Source organism: Salmo salar, chromosome ssa18 (genome assembly GCF_905237065.1).
Source record: "Salmo salar chromosome ssa18, Ssal_v3.1, whole genome shotgun sequence".
Classification (NCBI taxonomy): domain Eukaryota; kingdom Metazoa; phylum Chordata; class Actinopteri; order Salmoniformes; family Salmonidae; genus Salmo; species Salmo salar.
In genome coordinates, this window is record NC_059459.1 from 71011522 (window position 1) to 71025249 (window position 13728).

A 13728-nucleotide genomic window follows, 5' to 3' on the forward strand; every position below is an offset into this window, starting at 1 on the left:
AAATGTTGATGATTACAGCTAAACCACCCCAGGCCACTCTCTACAAAATGTTGATGATTATAGCTAAACCACCCCAGGCCACTCTCTACAAAATGTTGATGATTATAGCGAAACCACCCCAGGCCACTCTCTACAAAATGTTGATGATTACAGCTAAACCACCCCAGGCCACTCTCTACAAAATGTTGATGATTACAGCTAAACCACCCCAGGCCACTCTCTACAAAATGTTGATGATTACAACTAATCCACCCCAGGCCACTCTACAAAATGTTGATGATTATAGCTAAACCACCCCAGGCCACTCTCTACAAAATGTTGATGATTATAGCTAAACCACCCCAGGCCACTCTCTACAAAATGTTGATGATTACAGCTAAACCACCCCAGGCCACTCTCTACAAAATGTTGATGATTATAGCTAAACCACCCCAGGACACTCTCTACAAAATGTTGATGATTACAGCTAAACCACCCCAGGCCACTCTCTACAAAATGTTGATGATTACAGCTAAACCACCCCAGGCTACTCTCTACAAAATGTTGATGATTATAGCTAAACCACCCCAGGACACTCTCTACAAAATGTTGATGATTATAGCTAAACAACCCCAGGCCACTCTCTACAAAATGTTGATGATTATAGCTAAACCACCCCAGGCCACTCTCTACAAAATGTTGATGATTATAGCTAGACCACCCCAGGCCACTCTCTACAAAATGTTGATGATTATAGATAAACCACCCCAGGCCACTCTCTACAAAATGTTGATGATTATAGCTAAACCACCCCAGGCCACTCTCTACAAAATGTTGATGATTATAGATAAACCACCCCAGGCCACTCTCTACAAAATGTTGATGATTATAGCTAAACCACCCCAGGCCACTCTCTACAAAATGTTGATGATTATAGCTAAACCACCCCAGGCCACTCTCTACAAAATGTTGATGATTATAGCTAAACCACCCCAGGCCACTCTCTACAAAATGTTGATGATTATAACTAAACCACCCCAGGCCACTCTCTACAAAATGTTGATGATTATAGCTAAACCACCCCAGGCCACTCTCTACAAAATGTTGATGATTATAGCTAAACCACCCCAGGCCACTCTCTACAAAATGTTGATGATTATAGCTAAACCACCCCAGGCCACTCTCTACAAAATGTTGATGATTACAGCTAAACCACCCCAGGCCACTCTCTACAAAATGTTGATGATTACAGCTAAACAACCCCAGGACACTCTCTACAAAATGTTGATGATTATAGCTAAACCACCCCAGGCCACTCTCTACAAAATGTTGATGATTATAGCTAAACCACCCCAGGCCACTCTCTACAAAATGTTGATGATTACAGCTAAACCACCCCAGGCCACTCTCTACAAAATGTTGATGAGTATAACTAAACCACCCCAGGCCACTCTCTACAGAATGTTGATGATTATAGCTAAACCACCCCAGGCCACTCTCTACAAAATGTTGATGATTATAGCTAAACCACCCCAGGCCACTCTCTACAAAATGTTGATGATTATAGCTAAACCACCCCAGGACACTCTCTACAAAATGTTGATGATTATAGCTAAACCACCCCAGGCCACTCTCTACAAAATGTTGATGATTAGCTAAACCACCCCAGGCCACTCTCTACAAAATGTTGATGATTATAGCTAAACCACCCCAGGACACTCTCTACAAAATGTTGATGATTATAGCTAAACCACCCTAGGACACTCTCTACAAAATGTTGATGATTAGCTAAACCACCCCAGGCCACTCTCTACAAAATGTTGATGATTATAGCTAAACCACCCCAGGCCACTCTCTACAAAATGTTGATGATTATAGCTAAACCACCCCAGGACACTCTCTACAAAATGTTGATGATTATAGCTAAACCACCCCAGGCCACTCTCTACAAAATGTTGATGATTACAGTTAAACCACCCCAGGCCACTCTCTACAAAATGTTGATGATTACAACTAAACCACCCCAGGCCACTCTCTACAAAATGTTGATGATTACAGCTAAACCACCCCAGGCCACTCTACAAAATGTTGATGATTATAGCTAAACCACCCCAGGCCACTCTCTACAAAATGTTGATGATTACAGTTAAACCACCCCAGGCCACTCTCTACAAAATGTTGATGATTACAACTAAACCACCCCAGGCCACTCTCTACAAAATGTTGATGATTACAGCTAAACCACCCCAGGCCACTCTACAAAATGTTGATGATTATAGCTAAACCACCCCAGGACACTCTCTACAAAATGTTGATGATTATAGCTAAACCACCCCAGGACACTCTCTACAAAATGTTGATGATTATAGCTAAACCACCCCAGGCCACTCTCTACAAAATGTTGATGATTATAGATAAACCACCCCAGGCCACTCTCTACAAAATGTTGATGATTATAGATAAACCACCCCAGGACACTCTCTACAAAATGTTGATGATTATAGATAAACCACCCCAGGCCACTCTCTACAAAATGTTGATGATTACAGCTAAACCACCCCAGGCCACTCTCTACAAAATGTTGATGATTATAACTAAACCACCCCAGGCCACTCTCTACAAAATGTTGATGATTATAGCTAAACCACCCCAGGCCACTCTCTACAAAATGTTGATGATTATAGCTAAACCACCCCAGGCCACTCTCTACAAAATGTTGATGATTATAGCTAAACCACCACAGGCCACTCTCTACAAAATGTTGATGATTATAGCTAAACCACCCCAGGCCACTCTCTACAAAATGTTGATGATTATAGCTAAACCACCCCAGGCCACTCTCTACAAAATGTTGATGATTACAGCTAAACCACCCCAGGCCACTCTCTACAAAATGTTGATGATTATAGCTAAACCACCCCAGGCTACTCTCTACAAAATGTTGATGATTAGCTAAACCACCCCAGGCCACTCTCTACAAAATGTTGATGATTATAGCTAAACCACCCCAGGACACTCTCTACAAAATGTTGATGATTACAGTTAAACCACCCCAGGCCACTCTCTACAAAATGTTGATGATTACAGTTAAACCACCCCAGGCCACTCTCTACAAAATGTTGATGATTATAGCTAAACCACCCCAGGCCACTCTCTACAAAATGTTGATGATTACAGCTAAACCACCCCAGGCCACTCTCTACAAAATGTTGATGATTATAGCTAAACCACCCCAGGACACTCTCTACAAAATGTTGATGATTATAACTAAACCACCCCAGGCCACTCTCTACAAAATGTTGATGATTACAGCTAAACCACCCCAGGCCACTCTCTACAAAATGTTGATGATTATAGCTAAACCACCCCAGGCCACTCTCTACAAAATGTTGATGATTATAGCTAAACCACCCCAGGCCACTCTCTACAAAATGTTGATGATTATAGCTAAACCACCCCAGGCCACTCTCTACAAAATGTTGATGATTACAGTTAAACCACCCCAGGACACTCTCTACAAAATGTTGATGATTACAGCTAAACCACCCCAGGCCACTCTCTACAAAATGTTGATGATTAGCTAAACCACCCCAGGCCACTCTCTACAAAATGTTGATGATTACAGCTAAACCACCCCAGGCCACTCTCTACAAAATGTTGATGATTATAACTAAACCACCCCAGGCCACTCTCTACAAAATGTTGATGATTATAGCTAAACCACCCCAGGCCACTCTCTACAAAATGTTGATGATTACAGGCAACATTAGTGTTAAAAATTATCATTACTCAGAAGCCCAGAATGTTATTTTGTATTTGTGTTTATTATGGATCCCCATTAGCTGTTGCCACGGCAGCAGCTACACCTCCCAGGGTCCAGCAAAATAAAGGCAGTTTTTAACATTTTAAAAACATCACAATACATTCAGAGCACATTAAGTGTGTGCCTTCAGGCCTCTGCTCACCACACACAAAATCCATGTGTACGTGTGTGTATAGTGCGTATGTTATTGTGTGTGTGCATGTGTCTGTGCCTATGTCTCTTCACAGTCCCCGCTATATGTTTTTTAAATCAAATTCTACTGCTTGCATCAGTTACTTGATGTGGAATAGAGTTTAATGTAGTCATGGCTCTATGTAGTACTGCACAATCTCCCATAGGTAGGAATGACTTTTGCTTCCCTCCAGGCCTGAGGGTACACACTTTCTAGTAGGCTTAAATTGAAGCGCATGGCAAAAGAAGTGGCAAAATTGTCTGCTATTATCCTCAGTAATTATATTGACCACCAAATCCCCTAGTTTCAGACTCCTAATTATCCTTACCCCTCTGAAGACTCCATACCACCTTCCACTCCAGTCAGAACTGAAGTGTTTTATCTCTGAACACTAAAAGTTGGTTTCTCCACGACTGTAGGATAAGGGGAACAGGAGGTGGTGGGTTCATAAATGTTCATATGTTCATGAATACTAGCAGCATTTCCATCAATTTGACTATTAGATCCAATATCAGTCCAAAATCTTATTCAAGTTCATCAAGTAGCGTTTAGAGGAGGAAAACAGCGAGTGGAATTGTATTCATGGTGGTGTTACTGTGCTGTATGATATTGACTAAGCTGTTATTACTTTTTCTTATCTCTCTGTCTGTCTGTCTGTCTGTCTGTCTGTCTGTCTGTCTGTCTGTCTGTCTGTCTGTCTGTCTGTCTGTCTGTCTGTCTGTCTGTCTGTCTGTCTGTCTGTCTGTCTGTCTGTCTGTCTGTCTGTCTGTCTATCTATCTGTCTGTCTGTCTGTCTGTCTGTCTGTCTGTCTGTCTGTCTGTCTGTCTGTCTGTCTGTCTGTCTGTCTGTCTGTCTCTCTGTCTGTCTGTCTGTCTGTCTGTCTGTCTGTCTGTCTGTCTGTCTGTCTGTCTGTCTGTCTGTCTGTCTGTCTGTCTGTCTGTCTGTCTGTCTGTCTGTCTGTCTGTCTGTCTATCTGTCTGTCTGTCTCTAGATCACTACCCTGACCTCCTCCCTCACAGAGCAAATCCTGAGTCATCTCTTCAGCCAGGTTTGTGTGTGTGTGTGTATGCGTGTGTCTGTGTGTATGTGTGTGGTAAAAAAGATTGTGTGTGTTATTATAGACTGTAACCTGATGTTTTTTTACTATTGAACTATCTATCTTTATCCTATAAAACACACAATATTTGACATAGTATGGACATAAACTCAGCAAAAAAAGACCCTGTCTTTCAAAGATAATTCATAAAAATCCAAATAACTTCACAGATCTTCATTGAAAAGGGTTTAAACACTGTTTCCCATGCTTGTTCAATGAACCATAAACAATTAATGTACATGCACCTGTGGAACGGTAATGAAGACACAAACAGCTTACAGACAGTAGGCAATTAATGTCACATTTATGAAAACTTAGGACACTAAAGAGGCCTTTCTACTGACTCTGAAAAACACCAAAAGAAAGATGGCCAGGGTCCCTGCTCATCTGCGTGAACGTGCCTTAGGCATGCTGCAAGGAGGCATGAGGACTGCAGATGTGGCCAGGGCAATACATTTCAATGTCCGTACTGTGAGATGCCTAAGACAGCACTACAAGGAGACAGGACGGACAGCTGATCGTCCTCGCAGTGGCAGACCACCTGTAACAACACCTGCACAGGATCGGTACATCCGAACATCACACCTGCGGGACAGGTACAGGATGGCAACAACAACTGCCCGAGTTACACCAGGAACGCACAATCCCTCCATCAGTGCTCAGACTGTCCGTAATAGGCGGAGAGAGGCTGGACTGAGGGCTTGTAGGCCTGTTGTAAGGCAGGTCCTCACCAGACAGCACTGGCACAACGTCGCCTATGGGCAGAAACCCACCGTTGCTGTACCAGACAGGACTGGCAAAATGTGCTCTTCACTGACGAGTCGCGGTTTTGTCTCACCAGGGGTGATGGTCGGATTCGCATTTATCGTCAACGGACTGAGTTTGTTGTCATTTCAGGCATTCTCAACGCTGTGCGTTACAGGGAAGACATCATCCTCCCTCATGTGGTACCCTTCTGTCCAGGCTCATCCTGACATGACCCTCCAGCATGACAATGCCACCAGCCATACTGCTCGTTCAGTGCGTGATTTCCTGCAAGATAGTAATGTCAGTGTTCTGTCATGGCCAGCGAAGAGCCCGGATCTCAATCCCATTGAGCACGTCTGGGACCTGTTGGATTGGAGGGTGAGGGCTAGGGCCATTCCCCCCTGAAATGTCTGGGAACTTGCAGGTGCTTTGGTGGAAGAGTGGGGTAACATCTCACAGCAAGAACTGGCAAATCTGGTGCAGTCCATGAGGAGATGCACTGCAGTACTTAATGCAGCTGGTGGCCACACCAGATACTGACTGTTACTTTTGATTTGACCCCCCCTATGTTCAGGGACACATTATTCCATTTCTGTTAGTCACGTCTATGGAACCTGTTCAGTTTATGTCTCAGTTTTTTAATCTTATTATGTTCATAGAAATATTTACACATGTGAAGTTTGCTGATAATAAAGTTTAGTAAGCACAATACTGTTGTGTAATTTGTGTCTTGGTTTATAGGAGGAGATGTCAGCGAATGCAGACCTGGTGAGGTCACACAGAGATCGCATCTCTAAAGCCCCAAACCTCATCAACATTGAGCTGTTCTGGAGAAGCTACAACAGGTACACACATACACAGTCCCATTCAAAATCCTATTTTCCCTAACCCCTAACCCGTGCTCTTTCCCTAACCTCAACCCAAAAACCTAACCTTAACCCTAACCCTAAAACTAACCCTAGGTTTAGAAGAAACCTAATCCTAACACTAATTCTAACCTTAACCCTAAACCCCCTAGAAATAGCATTTGACCGTGTGGGGACCAACAAAATGTCCCCAGTTGGTCAAATGTTTGTTTATTTACTGTTCTTGTGCACAAGAATACACACACACACAAACACACACACAAACACACACAAAGCTACACTAGTGTAACCTCCCCTTCCTCCTTTCCTCTCTTACAGCCGCAGGGATCTGATCATTGACCGTAACAGCAACTTCAAGTAAGTTTCTCACCTTTCTCTTTAGAGAAAGAGAGAGAGAGATCTTCACCTAGACAGCGAAGGATAGAGGGAATGGATAAATGAAAATAGGGAATGGAAGAAAGGGAGAATTTAGGAACAAGGGAATATAGAAAAAAGGGTAGCAAGGGAAGGGCATTTTAGGGGCGTAGGCCAGTCCTCTCTCCCTCCCTCTATTGGAAAGTCTGTCAGCCAATAGAGCCCTTTAACCTATGGAGTGGGAGGGGTCTGTGGTGACCTCACCGTAGTGTTAACCAATAGTAATAATTATGATAATGACAAATATGACTATGATATTGATGCTATTAATAATTATACTGACAATTATGTATTATGAAATAGAAGAAAAGACTTTAGCAGAAATACTTATAATGAAAATGTCAACTCCTTTAATCAATTTGTTATGATTTTTTGTATTGTTGCTTTTTGTAACTTGCCTCAGTGAAAGGGTGAGGCTTCTCATTGGTCATGGGAACCTTAACCATAGCAACAGCCAATGAAAGTCTACTTCCTCCTCACTGTTGCCAGGTAGATCATGTCTTCCATTAGCCCTGTTCAAGTGACACATTTTTGTTCCCATGAGGGGATTGGGGTGGGCGGGTAAGAGGGGTGTGGTTGTTTGACTGTGTGGATCATCTGCTTGACTGATCTGATTTCAGCCAATGTGAATATAGACAGAATGTTTCCTTTTCTCCTGTATGCAAATATGGGTTTGTTGGGGGGTGTGAATGTATGTGTGTGTGTGTGTGTGTGTGTGTGTGTGTGTGTGTGTGTGTGTGTGTGTGTGTGTGTGTGTGTGCACATGTGCACATGTGTGTTTGTTATTAAGCTTTTGGGAAAGATTAGCTGATGACGATGATGAGGATGGATGAAGAAGAGTGACATTGTTAACTCCTACACTAGTAAATCAGTAACAAGTGCTTCCAATGCTGCTGGCAGTCCCAGACTCGACCAGCAGGGGTCACTGAGTTTGTCCAATAGGCTTTACGCTTATTGGACAATTCCCCCTCCACGCTTATTGATACGTGATAAGAGAATTATCTAATAAAGGTAAATGAATCAATAATCCATTATTAAATTAGTAGTTATGTAGCATGGATAATGAATAATTAATGTACTGAATGGTTAGTCCCATAAGGTCTAGTGGGAGGCCGGGACAAAATGTGTGTGTGTTTAAACAGGGAGATATCTCCAAGGTTTCTCTAATCTCGGGGGGAAGGAATGGGCAGCGCTGGATAGTGATTAACGGTTGTGAGAAATCCGGGGAGTGAAACATACATCTAATATTTGTGTGTATATATGTGCGTAGGTTATCTACTGTTTGTGTGGAGGAGTGTGTGTAAATGAGGAGCCTGGTATATAATGATGTTTTGTTATTTGGACCTCAGAACGTTCTCTGAATAAAGCTGAATGAACCTTTTGCAAAAAGCTGAGTCTTTGCCTAATTATTAACCCATTGTCTTACAAACCTTGGGGATTAGTCAAAGTTTAATGATTGTTAATTATTATCATTAGGATAGAAAATTATTTTATCAATACGCTTCCCCTCCACCAATCCTAACCTTAACCATTAGTGAAGAAAATGCTAAACTGACCCAAGATCAGCATCTATGGGGCAACTTCCCCCTATTCCAGCCTGCATATACCTCACTACTAACATACTTTAGTCTTCATCAAAGAGATAAGATAGCTAATACCTTGTTGAACAAGCACACTGTACATGTTGTTTGATAGCTAGATGTAGGCATTGCATAGCTCTATAGTGATGCACTGACCATGACTGACAGCTGAGCGAACCAATACCACGTCTGTCTGTTTGACTATCAGCTGAGAGAACCAATAGCATGTCTCTCTGAAGTCAGGAGGTATGTGGAGTGGACAGTACTGGACTAGAGTATTGAGGTATCCATATAGAAAAGGGAGTGTGAAATAAGGCATTATTGTGTGACTCTTTGTGTGTTCCTGGGTGTTTGGGCACGTTTGTGACTGTGTTTATGTGCCGTGCAAGTGTGTGTGCATTTGAAAGCTCTCATACGTTCTAAGCACAATTTAAGAGGTGAGATGAAGATAGGATAGAACCCATCCCCTGTCCCATTGGACCTTCTTATAAATCAACAATGAACCAGCCCCTACACTGCCAACTCCCTAACCCTACACCCTTACACTACACCCTAAACCTAGAGGGTGACTGTCCACACTCATCAAGTCATACTATAGGAACCCTTCTCTGTATGATTGCCAGTTAGAACATTTAGAAGTTTTGTAGACTTGTCATATACTCAAAGTCAAAGCTAAAAACAGTTTTATACGATTGAAGCTTAACACTGCCCTGATCCTAACCAATGGACTGAACACACTGTTATTTGACCCAATTACAGAATACACTTCATTTTTCACTCTCGTTTTTCCTTCAGTCATACACTATTTTCCTATTTTGTTGTTGACCATTTAGTTTTATTAAGTGAAGTGTTAGTTTACCGCCTCAGTGTGCTCTCAAGTTAGACAACAGTGTGTTAGTTCTTGTGTAACTTTTTTAGCAACAGCACTAAACAAATGGGAGAATAATATGAATTATTCACAACATTTTTATAACAGAACACAATCAAATGTACTTGTGTGGCTAATTTGTCTGTGTAATAAAATGAACAACCTAAAACATTACTGAGTAGTAATAAAAGACAAGAAGAAATCTTGACTATGTTCTTTTCTTTATTAGTCCAATTTGTCATATTCAAAATGACATTGGAGTGAGTTTACATCAGAGAGGATATTGGAGTGAGTTTACATCAGAGAGGAGATTGGGAATTGCTTGTACAAACATGTGTATGAATGTATATTGTGTGTAGGCTATGTTTTTGTTTGAGAACGACATCAACCAATCAGGTGTCTTCTGCTGTACTTATCCATATACTTGTTATGTTGCCGTGGTTCCCCTCGTTGCTGACCGACACAAATCCCACCACACGCTGCATTTTACTACAGAGAACAATAGTACTTCCTGGCATAGCAAGAGAAACCCAACTCCTCTCTCTGTATAACCTGTTATCAGTGGCAGTTCTAGCTTGTATGGCTCCCTGGGCCAAAAAGCCCAGGGAGCATTGTGGCCCAGGGAGCATTGTGGCATTGTTTAAAGTGACTAGTGATACATTTATTACATCCAATTATTCATTATTATTAAAGTGGCTAGAGATTTGAGTCAGTATGTTGGCAGCAGCCACTCAATGTTAGTGATGGCTGTTTAACAGTCTGATGGACTTGAGATAGAAGCTGTTTTTCAGTCTCTCGGTCCCAGCTTTGATGCACCTGTACTGACCTCGCCTTCTGGATGATAGTGGGGTGAACAGGCAGTGGCTCGGGTGGCTGTTGTCCTTGATGATCTTTTTGGCCTTCCTGTGACATCGGGTGGTGTAGGTGTCCTGGAGGGCAGGTAGTTTGCCCCCGGTGATGCGTTGTGCAGACCGCACAACCCTCTGGAGAGCCTTACGGTTGTGGGTGGAGCAGTTGCCGTACCAGGCGGTGATACAGCCCGACAGAATGCTCTCGATTGTGCATCTGTAAAAGTTTGTGAGTGTTTTTGGTGACAAGCCAAATTTCTTCTTCACCATGCTGTCTGTGTGGGTGGACCATTTCAGTTTGTCCGCGATGTGTAAACCAAGGAAGTTAAAACTTTCCACCTTCTCCACTACTATCCTGTCGATGTGGATAGGGGGGTGCTCCCTCTGCTGTTTCCTGAAGTCTACGATCATCTCCTTTGTTTTGTTGACGTTGAGTGTGAGGTTATTTTCCTGACACAACACTCCGAGGGCCCTGACCTCATCCCTGTAGGCCGTCTCGTAATTGTTGGTAATCAAGCCTACCACCTTAGTGTCGTCTGCAAACTTGATGATTGAGTTGGAGGCGTGCATGGCCACGCAGTCATAGGTGAACAGGGAGTACAGGAGAGGGCTGAGAACGCACCCTTGTGGGGCCCCAGTGTTGAGGATCAGCGGGGTGGAGATGTTGTTTCCTACCCTCACCACCTGGGGGCGGCCCGTCAGAACGTCCAGGACCCAGTTGCAAAGGGCGGGGTCGAGACCCAGGGTCTCGAGCTTAATGACGAGTTTGGAGGGTACTATGGTGTTAAATGCTGAGCTGTAGTCAATGAACAGCATTCTTACATAAGTATTCCTCTTGTCCAGATGGGATAGGGCAGTGTGCAGTGTGATTGTGTCGTCTGTGGACCTATTGGGGCGGTAAGCAAACTGAAGTGGGTCTAGGGTAACAGGTAGGGTGGAGGTGATATGATCCATGACTAGTCTCTCAAAGCACTTCATGATGACAGAAGTGAATGCTACGGGGTGATAGTCGTTTAGCTCAGTTACCTTAGCTTTCTTGGGGACAGGAACAATGGTTTCCCTCTTGAAGCATGTGGGAAAAGCAGACTGGGATAGGGATTGATTGAATATGTCCGTAAACAGACCAGCCAGCTGGTTTGCGCATGCTCTGAGGATGCGGCTAGGGATGCCGTCTGGCTATTGATATACACGGCTGTGATTATAATCGAAGATAATTAGTTTGGTAGATAATGCGGTCGGGATTTGATTGTAAGGAATTCTAGGTCAGGTGAACAAAAGGACTTGAGTTCCTGTATGTTGTTATGATTACACCACGAGATCGTTAATCATAAGGCATACACCCCCTCCCCCGTTAGTACACATTCTGTACTAACTGTAATTTTTATTCACCCCAAACGACTAAATATATTACAAAAGTTACAAAATATCAGCATAATATAGACATCTTTTAAGTTAAACTACAGCATTGGAAATTCCCCTTACTGAGCTCAGGACCTAGTCAATACAATCACAGAAAACCTTTATGATGTCACCTCAATGAAAGTCAACCAAATCAATAATGTGCTAGTTAGGTTACACATGTTATCATGATGAAACTGTGTGACAAATCATGTAGGAGGTAAGAACCAACAAGTACAACACCTTAAACAGACACATTCAATTATCAATACAGATGTCTTAAAATATCTTTGTGTTTAGTCTTAAACATTGTTGTATGGGGTTAGTGGTTAGAGCGTTGGACTAGTAACTGGAAGATTGCAAGATCGAATCTCCGAGCTGACAAGGTACAAATCTGTCGTTCTGCCCCTGAACAAGGCAGTTAACCCACTGTTCCTAGGCCATCATTGAAAATAAGAATTTGTTCTTAACTGACTTGTCTAGTTAAATAAAGGTACCGGTAAGTAATATCATTTAATTTCCAGGCACTTGACAATGCAGAATATATAGACCTATAATTAACAATACATATCTGTAGATAAGGTTTAAAAACCGGGTGTTACGGTTGTGTAGAGAGACGGACCAAGGCGCAGCGTGCTCTGAGTTCCACATCTTTATTTGTGTGAAACTTTACAAAAAAACAACAGAGGAAACAAACAACTAACCGTAACGACAGAGGTGCTACATGCACTAACTCAAATTAAGATCCCACAAAACACAGTGGGGAAATGTCTGCCTAAATATGATCCCCAATCAGAGACAACGATAAACAGCTGCCTCTGATTGGGAACCATACCAGGCCAACATAGACATACAACAACCTAGATAACCCACCCTAGTCACACCCCGACCTAACCAACATAGAGAATAAAAGGCTCTCTATGGTCAGGGCGTGACAGTACCCCCCCCTCCCCCAAAGGTGTGGACTCCGGCCGCAAAACCTGACTCAATAGGGGAGGGTCTGGGTGGGCATCTAACGTCGGTGGCGGCTCTGGTGCGGGACTTTGCCCCCGCCCAGACCACGGGTCCGGCCATGGAGCTGGGTTGAACGCCGCACCCGGACTGGGCACCGGTGCCGAGGAAGGCCTGGCCATGGAGCTGAGTTGGTCGCCGTGCCTGGACTGGGCACCGGCGCAGAGGAAGGCTCCGGCCTTGGAGCGGGACTGGACGCCGTGCCTGGACTGGACATCGGCGCAGAGGAGGGCTCCGGCCTGTGGATTTGCAATAAACTTGCTGTCTATCTCTCCGACATTTGCAACATTGTTTCAATATTAAAATTCAATCTCCAGCTGTCCTATAGTAATGAACATGTCAGGAGTCGGGATAAGACAGGCAGGTAGGCAGTGTTTCTCAGCCAGTCGAAATCATGAATCAGCGTAATTTTGATGGATATATACAAATAACTATCAATAAAAAACAGGTCAAACGAAACGCAGTGCAGCTAGTTTGAAGTCTTTCCAGCTTCAGTTTGAATTGATTGTTTTAGCTGTGTTGTTGTCTAGCTCCTCTGAACAACAGTGTCCTGACGAGAGAGCACATTTTCTATGCCAGGTGGAATTGCGCATCATTAGCTCATTGTTATGGATGTATCCAATTAAACGTCATTAGAAAACAGTTAAACAAATGCAAATTCAGCTACTTCGGTGTCATTCTGGCTGCACTGTTTGACGTGATTGTAAGTTAGCCGTAGTTGGGTAGCAAGCAAGGGATAAAAACGTTGCCAGTCAATATGGCAATGGAACATTTAGGACTGGGTCGCGTCCATAGATACAGAACAAAAATACTGAATGACTGGGTTGCGTCTCTGGCAACCAAACCTATAGAACGAACGACCAGCAGAAAATCTGGCTGAAAATCTCCCCACTGCCAGAATTCTCCCCCCTTCGAGTTCTTCATT